The sequence below is a fragment of the Salvelinus namaycush genome, chromosome 2 (genome assembly GCF_016432855.1).
Source record: "Salvelinus namaycush isolate Seneca chromosome 2, SaNama_1.0, whole genome shotgun sequence".
Classification (NCBI taxonomy): domain Eukaryota; kingdom Metazoa; phylum Chordata; class Actinopteri; order Salmoniformes; family Salmonidae; genus Salvelinus; species Salvelinus namaycush.
The window spans coordinates 68,824,043-68,842,602 of NC_052308.1; the positions used below are offsets into that span (position 1 = coordinate 68,824,043).

Sequence of the window (18,560 nt, forward strand, 5' to 3'; positions counted from 1 at the left end):
TAGATTCTGGAGCGGCGTCTATGCCAAGGTGCATTGAAACTGTTCTGGCTTGTGGTGACCCAACGCCCTATTAAGACACTTTATGTTGGTGTTTCCTTTATTTTGTCAGTTACCTGTATCTTCCTCCACTAAAATTGCCTTCACTCTTGAGACTGACAGATACAAAGCAAAAACAAAAGCTCAACTGCTATTCATTTGTATTTATGAGCCTCGCTGAATTGGTTATGTATCTGGCACACTGAGAAGGTGCCGTGCTAAAACTCAGAGGTGAAACCTTGCGGCATTGTGTAAGGAGCTGGATGATCTGAATACACAATAGCTTCAGACACGATCAGTATGGTCCTTTGGTGGCGGCGAAATTGAAAACGAAAGCACAGATGCTGTCTTATTACGTTCGGGGATCCCTCTTCCTCAAAGAGTTTTAAAAGTGTCACGAAATACAAAAACCATTGAGTATATGTTGCTCAGTGCAGGCAAGGGCTGACAACCCCACTTACATAAGGTATCAGTTATGTTTTCTCTCCAAGGTGAGTCAATTCATATCATTGAGGGAAAGCAATAGAAAGCAGGTTATGTTATCTTGTTTCCACAGTCCAATGTTAGAGAGTGTAGTGTGCAGCATTAGTGTGTGCTGGTTCTTTCACATAAATGTACAGGGATTTGTCCTTGAACTAGCGATGAACCAACTATCTACTTGGCCCAATAATGAAAAGTAGCTATTCCATATACTGTTTTTGCACCATGTTCTCTCTGACTACGTCCCAAATCACCCCCTTCCCCTCGCCACTCGGCCCTCCATTTGCACATTCACACACGCCACCACCATTTGCGCATTCACGTGTCCCAAAGCTGAGGGAGTGAAAACTATAGAGGGTGTAGGGGCTAACTAGACCCTTAAATAGCCACTTCGACTGAACAAGAAAGCCTGCTGGCCTCAGTGCAATGTCCTATCCCAGCACGCAATGCCATATGTTTGAAGTTTGCTAAGTTTTATACAAAATATTGATTTTGAGATTTGACATGTAACAGACGAAATAGTTCCCAAATTATATATGAAACGACAGGGGGGATTTGGTAATTAGAATTTCATGCTGGTTTTATTATTTAAAAGTGTAACAGGAATTGCATTATTCAAGTCAGGAGTGTGTCCTGAAGTTGATGGGTTTATTGATCCCATTCCCACTCTCTGGAAGTCACCCTCGGAGTTTCGTCAGCAACACGTGACAACGGAGGGCCCTCTGAGCTAGTTGGTAGGGTCTCTCTCTCTCTCACTCAAAGACATACATGACAGAATATTACAAACTTAACAAGTTTATGCATGTGCCTTGATATTCTTACGTACATACGCTTATGTTTTAATGGTTATTGCTAATCCAAATATCTACATTACGATCAATATAATGATATTGACAATAAGCTCATTATCTCCCTAACGGATCCTCCATATCTCCCTTATTTATCTATTTTCTAAATCTCTGCAGTGAAGCTGGACCTTCTGCTCACCCATGCTCCTCCATGACCCTGTTATCATGAGGTCATAGAGTTGCTATCAGGCTCAGTCAATTATATTACCTTCATCAATTCAAGTTAAACTAGATGGAGCTCATGTCCAAACGTGTTAGTGCAGATCATTTTTCATACAAAGTTTACCTAGATATGGGTACAACGATACATATTCAGCCTTTGAATTACAACAAATAGCCTCCGGTGTTGTCGTCCTAACTGATCAAAAATGCCTGCATGACAGCTCCATTTTGAAGAGAGGTAAATAATGCATATTTTTTATGTAGTCTGCTGAGCGTGTGAAATCATCAATAAATAAATGAGTTATTCCCTTGTTTTTAAAATATTATATAAATATGAATGTTTCATTACTCATCTTACATGATTTTGTGAATTTATTTATGCTAAACTCTGAGAGATATTGTTCAAATATTGTGGACAGCAGTACGTCTCCTCAGATTCTTCCATCTAGTAGGACCCTAGAAGGAATACTACATATGTTGTTGTTCTGGGCTAGCACTCATTTCACATTTTTCATTAAGATAATCTCTAATGTTAAATGTACAAGCTTACTCCCACTTGAAGGGTCAAAAAGTTTTGGAGCTCATTTAAGGGGATTTGATATCAAACCGATTCTCTTATGATAGTCAACAGAGGTTGATGTCTATCCCCTCTCTTCAGTGTAAGTGTTTGCAGAACTCATGAGTGACTAGAAGGGCTTTTCATCTAGCTAAGTGCCTCTGTTTATGTAATAGGCTTCTTTGTGAATGTGATTATGTGGTAGATTTAATAAATGGATTATTATTATTACAATATGCATAAGCCACCCCTGTAATGGCTTCCTGTCCTCTTCCGGTCCCTGTGGGTTGTAAGACAATGGAAAGCTGTCCTCTAGCGTGCCTGTTGTTAGCAGAGGAAAATAACCCCAAGTCAGAAGCAATAGATGCTTATGGAGGTTGTATTCCTCTACGTTATGCTCAATGGGAGACACAAGATGATGATATTGCAGTTTTCAAGCAAGACCACAACATTGCACATCACATGACATCACTGTTTGTGCCATACCACAGTGGGCCTATATTAATACTTATTTTGATTAAGTACATTTTTGAGTGATTATACTGAAAGTCAAGTTCATTTTAGTTGACATATTATGATAAACAACATGTGGGAGGTATGGAGTAATCCTAAAATCATTTATTACAGAAAATAATAGCTGTTGACATTTTTATTTTTGTTATGTTTACTCAGTCAACTATCCTAAGCACCACAACAGTCTTGGGCCTTGGGTCTCAAAATGTACATCCTTATGATCAAACCACCTCTCACAGGAGTGCCATCCTAACCAATATCAGTGTTATCCTACATGTGGGAGCTCTGCAAATGAGTGGGAGCCCAGCTCACATTAAAACAATGTGTAAATACACTTTTGCCTAGCTTCTATTACCCTACCCACATGTCTATCAGCAAATATTGCCAATCATTAGAGTATATGTTTGTGGTTCTAAGGCTGTGTTTACACAGGCAGCCCAATACTGATATTTTGTCCACTAATTGGTATTTTGACCAATAACATCAGATCTTTTCACCTCAGTCTTTTTAGAGCTGATCTGATTGGTCAAAAGACCAATTAGTGGGAAAAATATCAGAATTGGGCTGCCTGTGTAAACGCAGCCTAAGAGACCTGTATAACATTGTGATGGGTCCCAAGGTGAAAGAGGGAGAAAGGCCCCAATATTAATCTAACCCTAGGTATAATGAGGCTGTTCTGAAGGCTTTCCCCTCTGATGGCCCTTGTTTATGCCAGGCTTTGCTGTCCAGTGGTATCCTTTTCATTTCCAAGTCTGCCCATCTGCCAACTACCGCAGAAACTGCGAAAGTTAAATAAACTATTCGAAGGACAGTCTTTATTCGCCAATAACTGACAGAGTACATTTATAGTCTGGTGAAGGCCCAATCCCTTGAGAGGACGGTGGCTTCACAGATGACAATGCTGCAATCTTTCTTGACAAAGGGTATTTTATCAAGTGCAAAAATTCTGCCTCCAATCAATTCTTCACCGCTTCGTCCGCTCTTACCGTCTACAGGCGGCTCGAGGATAATGAAAAAAAAGTAGCCACTTAGACAACGCTCATTGTTGATGTTCGAGTGGTAGCAGGTGTCACATGGCACGGCTGTCAAATTAAGGACGATTTACCTGTCAGTGTCAAAAGAATGTCAGTAGAAAAGATCAGAAGGGGAAGTGGCATCCCATAGTACAGTGAAGTCATCCTGTCGCCGTGGTGATAATTAAACCAGTGCCTCATAGCAATACCTCATCACCTGTTTGGGTTCAGAAAGGAGACACTCAGTGACCTCGCTACCATAGAAGGAAATTGAGAAAATATTCTAAAGAAGTATGACTTCTCTAAAATAGCCAATGACAGTATAGTATCTACAATAACAAGATACAATATAGTATCTACAGTAACAAGATACAGTATAGGATCTACAATAACAAGATACATTATAGTATCTACAACAACAAGATACAGTATAGTATCTACAATAATGAGATACAGTACAGTATCTACAGTAACAAGATGCAGTAGCTTTAACAGGGACTTACTGTATAACATGCCTGCAATATCGGAAGATTAACTTTTAACACATAACCGATTTTATTTTAAGTGTCGGTGACCGCTATCAGAAACTATCCCATTAACAAGATTCATTCTCTACCTTTGTCTTGCAGCCTTTGCAAGTATTTTACAATAACTGTTGTAGCTGCTATTTGCTAATTACATGCCTGTCACTAGAGACACACACATACATATCCCCCTAATAGCTGTAGATAATGTTTTCTCCACACAGTAACATCGTGACAGACAGGAATACAGCAGTACATTTTCTAAATGCCTGCAGCAGTGTAAATAAGTGGCTGATTCTGATCTGCAGTGTTGGTGCTAGGGAGAGCATTGTGTACACTTCAGCTCCTGGCTGTAGCTTCTGTAGCTGGCTGAAGCAGGTGTAATGTATCAAGGTTTGTCAGACAGTGTACAGTGATGCGGTTTTCTGGCTCCTTAATGACTTCAGTGCTGATGAACTAGGAGAAACTGGAGTTGTTAGACTTTGAGTAAAGGTATGTGCTGAAGTTTAGCTTTTTAAACACTTTTCCCCAACACTGTTGACACTGTTTTTCAACACTGGTTTTCCCGAAACTATATTTTTCTCTACACTGTTTTAACACTGTAATACTTGGACAAGTGTAATGAAGAAGGAATGATTTGCATAACATCAGTTTAACGCCCATCAATCTATCAAACACATGTATTTTATAAAGCCCTTCTAACATCAGCAGTTGTCACTATGTGCTTATACAGATAGCCAGCCTAAAACCCCCAAAGAGCAAAAAAATGCAGATGTAGAAGCACAGTGGCATGAAAACTCCCTAGAAAGGCAGGAACCTAGGAAGGAACCTAGAGAGGATCTAGGCTCTGAGGGGTGGCTCCTCCTCTGGCTGTGCCAGTTGGAGATTATAAGAGTACATGGCCATAAAGGCTAGATCATTCTTCAAGCTGTTCAAACGTTCATAGATGACCAGCAGGGTCAAATAATATAAAGAGCGGTTATAGAGGGTGCAACCGCTCAGCACCTTAGGAGTAAATGTCAGTTGGCTTTTCACAGCCAAGCGCTCAGAGGTCGAGACAGCAAGTGTGCGAAAGAGAGATAGAAATCTGTGATGGTAGTCAAAGTCGTTTTAAAACTGTATTGCAGTTGATTGGTCAAGATGACATCCATACAAGCATTATACTCTGATTTCTACCTCAACATAGTGGAGAAAACAAAAGCCTAAATGTAGGCAAATTTTGCTGTGGGGCAATGAGGAGTTTCAGGAAATTTCCCCCACGTCATCTTTCCCCCACGCGTTTCCATGGCATTTCCATTAATTTGGTCGAGTTCCACTGACCTCATTACTGCATCTGTGTACACAAAGATTTCTTAATTTCCCTTTCCCACAATCTTGATTCCCTTTCCGATTTAATAGGTAATCTTATAATAGGTGTTCAACATTTGTACCAAAAAAAGAATCAAACCAACTTAATAGAATCTGATGTAAAGCAATGAACACAAGAGAAAACTATTCAAACGAATATTGTAGAATAAAATATCTAAACCAATAAATAAGCAGACAAACTGTAACAAATGTAACAAAACCCAACTACTTTCCCTACAAAACCTGCAGCAGTACAGACAAATATAAACAGGTCTTGCCTCTGAGGGATGTCTGAAGAACAGCACTGTTGAATGATCGACGACCAAGGCTAAAATACCAACGCGTGTTTCCCACTCATAGGGTAAAAGGAGCTTCGAGGCTCATGGGATGAATGGTTGTAATCCACCCTTCTAATGGCCTTACGTGTCAAAGGAAAGTCTTTCCGAAGAAATTCAGGGGAAATAAAAGGAATTATACATGTGGATGAACTCTGAGTGACCTTTTAGCTCAGCTAGTTCATCTTTGTCTGCCAGTGGAGGAACTGGAGGAGTCACCTTAGGAACTGGTGGTGGCAGAGATGACACAAAGAAAAAACACTTCAATGTTCCCGTTATCTGTCACGACGTTAATCATGTTTCTTTTTAATAAGTATTTGAACAAAGCCGACGTGACATTGAGAACATCAAAGTGAGTTGTCAACAACAAACAAAATAGGGACAATCAGATGAGTGAGGATGATGCAATTGTCGTTCAACAAAACAAAGTGTTGCGTTGTTATGTCCTGTCAGGAAGAATGCCTCTGTGGATGGAGTTTCATTTATCATAACAACGTTAGATTGTTGCTATGACAACTGCTATAACACTCATATTAAAATGTAACTCCACTCTTGTTGAGTTACTCCACAAATGTAACTCCACAATGTAACAAGGGACTACAGACACAGAAGCTCCACCTCTTTCCTTTACTACTGAACACACTTATATTTATTATATTTTTATTTTTCCAGGTAAGTTGACTGAGAACACATTCTCATTTACAGCAACAACCTGAGGAATAGTTACAGGGGAGAGGAGGGGGATGAATGAACCAATTGTAAACTGGGGATTATTAGGTGACCATGATGGTTTGAGGGCCAGATTGGGAATTTAGCCAGGACACCGGGGTTAACACCCCTAGTCTTACTCTTACGATAAGTGCCATGGGATCTTTAATGACCTCAGAGAGTCAGGACACCCTTTTAACATCCCACCCGAAAGACGGCAACCCTACACAGGCAGGGCATTGTCCCCAATCACTGCCCTGGGGCATTGGGATATACTCCAGGAAAGAGTGCCTCCTACTGGACCTCCAACACCACTTCCAGCAGCATCTGGTCTCCCATCCAGGGACTGACCAGGACCAACCCTGCTTAGCTTCAGAAGCAAGCTAGCAGTGGTATGCAGGGTGGTATGCTACACAATCATGGGAATCACTTTCCTTGTGCAACAAACAATCTCTAAACATTCCCATCCTTCTCTCACTCTCCTGTGTGTCGTCACATGCCGACTCCAGGCACGGCATTGTGGGATAGCTCGGCATGGTGCATTCGGTGCTTAACCATCCACCCATCTCCGCTTACCGCCAGACTGGCTACACCTGCTGCCAGGGACCTGTGCGTGACTGGATCTCCTGCTACTCCTGCTAGTGACAGCTTTCAAAGGACTGCATTGCACAGCAGTGTAGTGGAGGAACCTAGCTACCTGCTAGCATGTACACTATTGTGTGTACAGTATTTCATTACAGTAGGGAATTCAAGTGGTGGAACTTGACTCAACAGTTGGTTTCTAACTTCTAAATGAAGCTGATGAAATGTGTTGATAGTGGGATGATTTGATAAGACTCATATGGAGGAGATGGTGGTTTAAAATCATTGTCTTGTGTAGTTTTTACTCTAGACACCTCATCAGACGAGTGGAAAGTCAACACAAAGTTGTTCTGTTCCCTTCGAGTATGGAAATAATGTTTGAGAGATAATGTTTGAGGAGATTACCATGAAACTCTGAGAGTTGACATGCTTTACAGAGACAGAACACTCTGTGAATAGATGCCAGCAAAGGACTTGAAAAACTATAGAACTGCTAAATACCCCCAAGATACTTGTCCTTGTCACGCTGATGGGCCTTATACAATATACTCATCAGTACATGCAACTGGCATGTACAACAATGTGTGATCACCTTGATGAGTCAGACAAAAATTATATCCATGAATCATAAATGGTTGATTCCACTTTTCTCGTTACATTCAAAGGGCAAACAATATAAATAATCCCATGATGTTTATGTCGTCTGTTACAAAGAGTTTAACAGTTGAGCTGCAGGTAAAAATTACCACCAATTATGTGTTTTATTTCATTTCAAGCAGGGGTGGCGTTGCGTTTTCCTGGTTTGATATTTAGAAAATTATGTCCATCTCAACAGTTAAGCTGTTGTTTCATATGTGGGACATTAGTGGCTGACCCATTGGTTCGTTTGTTTCCTTATTTCCTTCGGAAGATACACTACTCCTCCTTTTTCCCACCAGTTAATTCCATGTAAAGAAACAATGAAGACTTTATACACTGCAGGTTAAAAGTCAACACTGTTATACATGGAGAAATGACCCATATGTGTTCCAGTCCAATACAATTAGCTTCGACAATATATGTGTCATATTGGTGGATCTTTCTCAACAAGGAAGTTCAAAGTCAACAAATCAGCAACTTGCTAATAACACAATAAACAACGATTTATCAGACTATGTATCTTACGTTTAACCCTAGTGTCCATCTCTTTCTCCATGACTTCTTTGGCCGTAGAGAACTCACTGAGGATGGTCTTAGGCGGGCTGTCACTCTGGCTGACCAAACCGATCATCTCCTGCTCTTTCTCCTGGTTCACCTCCGCGTATATGTTAATCCAGGCAATTTTTCTACAGATCGGTAAACGTAGACAGACAACAGCCATGTTACAATAGGGAATGACTATTCAATGATGGTCTGTCCCGTTTGCAGCATTTCTCAAAGATGTACACTACCGTTCAAAAGTTTGAGGTCACTTAGAAATGTCCTTGTTTTTGAAAGAAAATCAATTTTTTTTACAATTAAAATAACATCAAATTGATCAGAAATACTGTGTAGACATTGTTATTGTTGTAAATGACTATTGTAGCTGGAAACGGCAATTTTTTAATGGAATATCTACATAGGTGTACAGAGGCCCATTATCAGCAACCATCACTCCTGTGTCCCAATAGCACGTTGTGTTAGCTAATCCAAGTTTATCTTTTTTAAAAGCTAATTGATCATTAGAAAGCCCTTTTGCAATTATGTTTACACAGTTGAAAACTGTTGTTCTGATTAAAGAAGCAATACAACTGGCCTTCTGTAGACTAGTTGAGTATCTGGAGCATCAGCATTTATGGGTTCGATTACAGGCTCAAAATGGCCAGAAACAAATACCTTTTTTCTGAACCTCGTAAGTCTACTCTTGTTCTGAGAAATGAAGGTTATTCCATGTGAGAAATTGCCAAGAAACTGAAGATCTCGTACAACACTGTGTACTACTCCCTTCACAGAACACAGCAAACTGGCTCTAACCAGAATAGAAATAGGAGTGGGAGGCCCCGATGCACAACTGAGCAAGAGGACAAGTACATTAGAGTGTCTAGTTTGAGAAACAGACGCCCCACAAGTCCTCAACTGGCAGCTTCATTAAATAGTACCCGCAAAACACCAGTCTCAACGTCAACAGTGAAGAGGTGACTCCGGGATGCTGGCATTCTAGGCAGAGTTGCAAAGAAATGTAATGAAGCTGCCAGTTGAGGACTTGTGATATTCTTGTCATTTCTCAGAACAAGAATAGACTGACGAGTTTCAGAAGAAAGTGCTTTGTTTCTGGACGTTTTGAGCCTGTAATCGAACCCACAAATGCTGATGCTCCAGATACTCAACTGGTCTAAAGATGGCTAGTTTTATTGCTTCTTTAATCAGGACAGTTTTCAGCTGTGCTAACATAATTGAAAAGGGGTTTTCTAATGATCAATTAGCCTTTTAAAATAATAAACTTGTATTAGCTAACATAACGTGCCATTGGAACACAGGAGTGGTGGTTGCTGATAATGGGCTTCTGTACGCCTATGTAGATATTCCATTAAAAATCTGCTGTTTCCAGCTACAATAGTCATTTACACCATTAACAATATCTACACTGTATTTCTGATCAATTTGATGTTATTTTAATGGACAAAAAATATGATTTTCTTTCAAAACAAGGACATTTCTAAGTGACCCCAAACTTTTGAACGGTAGTATATATTACACCGTTTGTTCAGAGTTGGTATTTCAACAAGACTAAATTAACCCCTGGATGTGTAATTATCACGAAGCCACTAGATATGTATCTAAGAAAATCTTCATCTCACCATGATTAGAATGTGTTAATCCACTCGTACTTCAATTTATTTGAAATTAAAAGAAACTTAATTGTTGATTGATGCAGGCCCTACCAATCTAGCATATTATTATAATATGCATTTTTAATGACGATTGCAGGTGATTAGAGCAGTGCTGCGATACAGTGTTCAAAGATATAATCATAAAGTACTGTACGTACCTCTTGAATTTGTAGATGAGAAACACTGCTAAACCCAGGAATACTACTGATAGGAGCATCAGCATGGCTGAACTGCTGTGTCTCGGGCTGGAATCCACCAAGGGTGCTGTAACAGAAGGTAGAGGAAGATGAACGTTAAACATAACAAGAACATAGCAACACAATAAAGGCTAATCTGGGAATGCCTTGGAGATTTACTTGCTTCATTGCCAATATTGATCCTATACTGTATAGTATTGTATCACTAATAACAACCATGGAGTACAGTTGAGATATATCTTTTGCATCACAACAGTCTGCTACAGTAGGGCTAAATACTGTGCAGTCAATGCATACGCTTTACTTGAATCAGTTTTCTTTAAACAAAATGGTATTAAACAGGACCACAGTGTACAATAAAGAATGTTGGTGCCACAACATTGTCAAAAACTAAGCCCTTCCAGTGGTTCATATACAGCAACTAATTGCATTTATTTTGTCTGTTTTGTTTGATGATGTAGTCTAGGCCGAAAAGAACAGAGCTGGGACGAGGGATGCCTCCACCGCCAAGTTTATTCAACAGTAAATAAATCCGGTTTTGGACTTTGGGTAGATCCACAGCAATGATAGTGCATTTTTAATATCCCACATTTAAAAGACCGTGATAGCGTAAAATTGCTATTTCTAAATGGTTGCCTTTTCTCTAACTAAAAGCCATCTGCTTAAAACAAGCATAGCGACATTCATATTCCAAGGTAAATGCTAAATTATGCTAAAAACAAGCCTTTTACAATGACAACTTTCACAAATAAAGTGCAACAGTTACTGTGGAATAAACTGGAATATTGTGATGCTGATTATACTATTCAACACATCCATCTCACCCTCACTCTGGGGTAATACATTGACTTTGTAATGCATATTAATATCCATTATCAAAGCTAGCACACCGTATATTTTCTACTTTGTATTTCTTTCCAGCCCCAGCTCTGAGAGGCGGCCTCTGATGTCGATGGCCTTTCTGAAGCAGCTTGAAGGCTCTTCCCACTTTTTCCTAAGGTGAGACACACACAAACACACACACCTACCCCCACCCACGCTCCAACTTTAACCCTCAACTCTTCAATATGGACCCAGCTGGTGTGGTAAGTATGGTGTTGTATGAGTATATAGAAGGAGGCTGGACTACTGCTCTGAATCCATTCAATACTCTTAACTCTCAATACTCTCTTTTCCATTGTGGAGGAGATTTTGTGTTTTTTTGGGTAGACGCTGGCAAATCATTTCAATTGCAGCCAAGAGTAGTTATTTGTTTGTCTCATTTTGAGCCAATACTCAAACTGATGTAATGTTGTTGATTATTTTTAGGACATTCTGAATTCAGCATATATTTATAACCAAACTTCTCTTTTTTTGTCATTTTCTCAAGGACTAAATAATCAACAAAATGAAACTCAGTGCAACACTCATTTTGTGGTTGGATGGTTGTTAAAGACAGTGAACAGATGTCGGGCGTCTTGATGGTAGATATAAAATATGCCTTGTCTCAAGAAGTTCCACTTTTAAATAAAATCCATCCTTCCCTTCCTCCATTGTCCTCCTCCAATCTTCATACACCAAGGATGATGACAAACATATCATGCATTTTAAAAACAGAACAAAACATGTGCTTGGCTTATCCTATCCAAATATGGCTCACGAAGCCATTATCTCCAGTAAATGACATTGCATTTCTGACATTGCAAAAATGAACAAACACAGCTAAAAAAACAGAAGAATATGTAGAGAAAATAATGATTTCTCTTGCAGGTACATACAGTTAATATATGTAATTATTTTGATATTGTCACACCCTGATCTGTTTCACCTGTCCTTGTGATTGTCTCCACCCCCCCCGGGTGTCGCCCATCTTCCCCATTATCCCCTGTGTATTTATACCTGTGTTCTCTGTTTGTCCGTTGCCAGTTTGTCTTGTTTGTTAACCTCTAATTCCTCCCAAACCCGGATCCGGGAGCACCCCCATCAGTAAAAAAGCTGACTAGCATAGCCTAGCATAGTGTCACAAGTAAATACTAGCATCTAAATATCATTAAATCACAAGTCCAAGACACCAGATGAAAGATACACATCTTGTGAATCCAGCCATCATTTCTGATTTTTAAAATGTTTTACAGGGAAGACACAATATGTAAATCTATTAGCTAACCACGTTAGCAAAAGACACCACTTTTTTTACTCCACCAGTTTTTTACTCCATCAGTAGCTATCACAAATTCGACCAAATAAAGATATAAATAGCCACTAACCAAGAAACAACTTCATCAGATGACAGTCTGATAACATATTTATTGTATAGCATATGTTTTGTTAGAAAAATGTGCATATTTCAGGTATAAATCATAGTTTACCATTGCAGCCACCATCACAACTCTCACCAAAGCGACTAGAATAACTACAGAGAGCAACGTGTATTACCTAATTACTCATCATAAAACATTTCTTAAAATTACACAGCGTACAGCAATTGAAAGACACAGATCTTGTGAATCCAGACAATATTTCAGATTTTCTAAGTGTTTTACAGCGAAAACACAATATAGCGTTATATTAGCTTACCACAATAGCAAACATCACAACAGCATTGATTCAAGCCAAACATAGCAATAACGTATAAACCACCAAAAGATATTAATTTTTTCACTAACGTACTCAGAATTCTTCAGATGACAGTCCTATAACATCATATTACACAATGCATATAGAGTTTGTTCGAAAATGTGCATATTTAGCGGCACAAATCGTGGTTATACAATGAGAAAAGTAGCCAAGCTGCAAAGAAAATGTCAGGAGAAATCTTGGGAAAGGCACCTATTCTAATCGAAAACTATTCATAAACTTGACTAAAAAATACAAGTTGGACAGCAAATGAAAGATAAATTAGTTCTTAATGCAATCGCTGAGTTAGATTTAAAAAATTAACGTTACTGCGCAATACAGCGTGCGCTAAAGCGAGACCGCCCCATAATTCATGGCGGAATTATTATTTGACATTTGTCAACATAAGTACGAATTAACAGCATAAAGACTGCTTACTATTAGCTGAGCTTCCATCAGAATCTTGGGCAAGGTGTCCTTTCTCCAGAACAATCGTCTTTGGGTTGAAAGATGTCCTCTTCTCCTGTCGAAATAGCAGCTAACGATAGCCACCCACTGGAGAGGTGTCCAACTCGGGAAAGCGCATGACAAAGAAATCCCAGAAAATCGCAATAAACTGCTATAAACTGCTATAAGTCGGTTTAAATTAACTACCTTATGATGTCTTTAACACCTATAACGAATAAAAACATGACCGGAGATATAGAACTACTAAAACGAAAGCGTTTGCAGGACGCCATTGTGATGTCTTCTTGCGCCAGGCGCACCGTTGAAAAGGACGGTACTTCCGTTCCACGGTCTATATATAGGGCCACAGATTGCGCAATCCACTCCATTCAAATTCTCCCCGCTTACTGACATCTAGAGGAAGACGTATGCAGTGCATGTAGCCCGATGGCTTACATGGGGACTTATAAACTGGCCTCAGAACAGGGACCTCGATTTCTGAAATCTCACTCCCTGACAGGAAATGTGCTGCAGAATGAGTTCTGTTTCACTCAGAGAAATAATTCAAACGGTTTTAGAAACTAGAGAGTGTTTTCTATCCAATAGTAATAATAATATGCATATTGTACGAGCAAGAATTGAGTACGAGGCAGTTTAATTTGGGAACTCATTTTTACAAAGTCGAAATGGCGCCCCCATAGGCTCAAGAGGTTAAGTCAACCAGCATTTTTGTTCTCAGCTCCTGCTTTTCCCAGTCTCTCCTTTTTCTCGTCCTCCTGGTTTTGACCCTTGCCTGTCCTGACTCTGAGCCCACCTGCCTGACCACTCTGCCTGCCCCTGAGCCTACCTGCTGACATGTACCTTTGCCCCACCTCTGTTTTACTGACCCCTGCCTGCATTGACCTGTCTATTGCCTGCTCTGTTGGAATATTAAACCATTGCCAATTATACATGTCTGATTCTGGGTCTTACCTTGTTTCCTGATTGATACTAACTTCTTTCCTTACCCACAGCTAGCTGTGTGATCTAAACGATTACTCTTGCTTCTGGCTTTAGTTCAAACGCCACCAGATTCTGGTTCAGAGCGCTGGCAAGTATCTCAGAGATCTGTTGAAGGAGATGAAAGAAGCATCATTTAGTCAAACAATTTCCACCCTTTACAGCTCTTTCAATTCACACACACTGCATAATTAAATATGCATCTTGTCATGATACCGACCACTTTGGTTCAATTGTCTGTGTGTGTCTGTCATTTCAACCATGACAATGCATTTATCCTATTGTTTGAATTGGCGTGAAGGATTGTAAACAATTTGTTATACATGCAATGACAGAATTACAATGACACTTAACATGTCAGTGTCCAATGTAACTCTAGATTGCTCTAGCTCCACTTCGCTCTGTTTCTTGCCTTCTGATTGGTTCTTGTGTGGTAACAGGAAGAGCTCAGCGGCCGTTGGCACACCTGGAAACACTGCAACCAATAGCTGATCCTCTGGAAAGTCTGACACCTGTTGACAATGAACAATACTGTTACAATATGTTCATACTTGTATGGTATTCTTAGTCTACAGTCCAAATTACTGCCCTTAGATTATATACATATTTAATATGTTTGAAATCAAAGGAGAGGGAGGTGACAATTAAATACATTTGGGCTTGACCAAGATGTGGTAATAACCAATACAACCTCCAGGTAAACAATGCTACAATATGTCACCAAACCAATAGATGACAAGTCAACATTAATACAACTTAATTTTTTTGGTGACACTTTATTTGACACCTAGCATTATAATACGTTATGACGCGGTTATAACCATGTCTTAATATGTCATAACATTTTACATAACGTGTCATAACATTTTCATTACACTGTCATGACATATATATTTAGACTTGTTGTGACACACAGTACCAGTCAAACACTTGCTCTGGGAGTGCAGAGCTGCCAGGGACCTGTGGAAGGAAGCAGGCCCCCTGATCTCCCCGTGTCTGCCAGCAGGGGAGGACCTTACGCCCCAGCTCGTGCTGTATGGGGTGGGCCGAAGGCCTATACCAAGCTCTGGCCTACCCTCATGTGTCTAAAGGATGCACTGTGGTCCTCCCGCAACCTGCTGGTAGTGAAACGAGTAGAGACCGCCCCCCAGGCAGTGCCCATGGTAGCCATGGAAGCCCTGGGGTGGTACAGAAGAAAGGGGGCCTCGACCCCAGGCGAAGGGTCCCCCACAACACCCAAGGTCCCGGCGGCCACGGCCTGACAGCGCTACGGCGCCTAGGGGAGGGATCTCCTCTGGGCCCCGACGGACAGGACGATAATTGATTCGGAGGAGCAGGAGGAGGCGAGTTTGATAAGTACTCACCCCGTTCCTGTACAAAGGACTGAAGACAGCCTTTTAACAGTGACTTTTTAACATGTTTTTCATGTCTTAAAAATGTTTTACCTTTGTTAAATCATTTGTACACATTTTAAATGGCTTTTACAGAGTTGGATGTTTTTTACAAGAAAAAATAATTTTATTCATGGTTGTTTCTATTGATTTTAACAACATGTACTTTTTAACAAATTTAAATGTAATATTCAAATTCTGTGTTTTATGCTTTTATGCAGTTTTTATGTGTATAAAATGATGTGCAGAAATATATGGGCTGTTATAAAGAAATTGAAACCAAACTTTTCCAAAAGAAAATTTTAAAAAAACTGTCAAAGATTTGGACACACCTACTCATTAAAAGGTTTTTCTTAATTTTTTATATTTCCTACATTGTAGAATAATAGTGAAGACATCAATACTATGAAATAACAAATATGGAATCATGTAGTAACCAAAAAACTGTTTTTATGTTTGAGATTCTTCAAAGTAGCCACCCTTTGCCTTGATGACAGCTTTGCACACTCTTGGCATTCTCTCAACCAGCTTCACCTGGAATGCATTTAAATTAACAGATGTGCCTTGTTAAAAGATAATTTGTTAAAATTCTTTCCTTCTAAACGCGTTTGAGCCAATCAGTTGTCTTGTGACAAGGTAGCGGTGGTACAGTATAGAGAAGATAGCCATATTTGGTAAAAGACCAAGTTCATGTTATGGCAAGAACAGCTCAAATAAGCAAAGAGAAATAACAGTTCAACATTACTTTAAGACATGACGTAAAGTCACTTTCAAGAACTTTGAACGTTTCTTCAAGCGCAATCATACAAACCATCAAGTGCTATGATGAAACTGTCTCTCATGAGGACGACCACAGGAAAGGAAGACCCAGAGTAACCTCTGCTGCAGACAATAATTTCATTAGAGTTACCAGCCTCAGAAATTGCAGCCCAAATAAATAATTCAGAGTTCAAGTAACAGACACATCTCAACATCAATTGTTCAGAGGAGACTGCATGAATCAGGCCTTCATGGTCGAATTTTTATTTTTATTGTTTTTATTTAACCTCTGGCGCAGGCGTGCAGCTAGCGACCCATCTCGACAACAACCGGTGAAATTGCAGAGCGCCAAATTCAAATTACAGAAATAGTATTAATAAAAAACATGAAAAAATAAGTGTTATACGTCGGTTAAAAGATTAACTTCTTGTTAATCCAGCCACTTCGTCAGATTTCAATAAGGGTGGAAACTCTTTCAATACTGTTGGAAAAGCATTCCAGGTGAAGCTGGTTGATAGAATGTCAAGACAGTGCAAAGCTATCATCAAGGCAAAGGGTGGCTACTTTGAAGGATCTACAATATAAAATATATTTTGATTTGTTTCACACTTTTTTGGTTACTACATGATTCCATATATGTCATTTCATAGTTTTGATGTCTTCACTACAATGTAGAAAATAATACAAAATACAGAAAAACCCTTGAATGAGTAGGTGTTTCCAAACTTTTGACTGGTATTGTATGTTAAAATATTTTATGTCTGGTTATGACATCTATGTAAGTGTGTCAAAGCCTACAAAATCTACCACACAAGGCAAACCAATCCATTCTACTTGTACCTAGTATGTTATATAACATTTCCTAAAATTGGCAATTTTACCACCATTGTAATTGTACACATTGATGTTAAACATGTGTCTAGCCCAATGCTCTGTTGCTGATGACTGGGATGAATGCAGGAGAAGGACACCCTCTTTGGAACGTATAACTGACATATGGTCATGTACGTGATAGACGTATCTGGCTTATATTATTATCACCCTTACAACAACAAAACAATTCCATATTTTGGAAACAAAGTTTGTTTGTTCACAACATTATGTACATGTATACTTAGCGTGTTAACCGCTAACATTAGCTAGCCAACCATAGCTAGCTAGTTGTTGTTCTTTGTCAATGGGTTTTTGTTACATTTAGCACACAAGCCTCTTCTATAATTCATTTGTACAAGTAGCACTATATAGAGAGAGTGAATCAGATGTACTGTTGTTGCCTCAACAATGCATTGGGTGTAATTAGTTGTTTTGAACGCCACCATATTTAGTGGTAGGGAAGCTAACCTTAGCTAAACATACAGTAACTAGATGGTAGCTAGCTACATGAATAGTTGAGTGGTAGGGAAGCTAACCTTAGCTAAACATACACTAACTAGATGGTAGCTAGCTACATGAATAGTTGAGTGGTAGGGAAGCTAACCTTAGCTAAACATACACTACTGTAACAAGATGGTAGCTAACATTTAAGTAGCTAGCTACATAAGTAGTTGAGAGCTAGCTTTAGAAAATAAAACATTTAGAAAACAGGATTGTAATGTATTTGAGAATGTGTGAAAGTGTTTGCTGTTTTCCATAATACAGTATATTTGGTATGGAGTTTTTACCTTTCTTTAGTGGTGTCACTGCATTGTAGCATACTCTATTATATTCAACTGCTGCATCCAAGGGAAAGGAACCTTCTTGGCAGGGAAAAAACACATTTGAATAAATACTACAATTTAGAGTTAAATCCTTCGATGTTGTTGTAATTACTTTTTTTCGTCATATTTTGAATAACCTATGGAAAAAACATACTGTCATGAAGCATTATGACCATCCTGTGTGACTTTACTTGGACTAAGAAAATACAGTTTATGTCACTGTCATTAAGCATTATGACCATCCTGTCTCTTTACTTCGATTAAGAAAATGCACTTCATGACACCAGAAAATGTAATATAACATAAACATACTGTTTACAAGTAGGCTACGGTGTAATACAATGGTTTGCTTTGTGTGGTAGGTTTTGTGGGTTTTGACACTCTTATGTAGATGTCATAACCAGCCATAAAATAATGCAATATGTCACAACAGGTCTAAATACATGTGCCATGACAATGTTCTGACCATATAATGAGAGTTTGTTGTTTCAGCTGTTATGACCTACTATGACATGGTTATGA

At 39.2% G+C, this 18,560-nt stretch overlaps 1 pseudogene; it reads right to left on the reverse strand.

Annotated features, from left to right (window-relative positions):
• LOC120023117 overlaps positions 1-18,560 on the reverse strand; it is a 79,976-nt pseudogene that overhangs the window by 41,977 nt on the left and 19,439 nt on the right.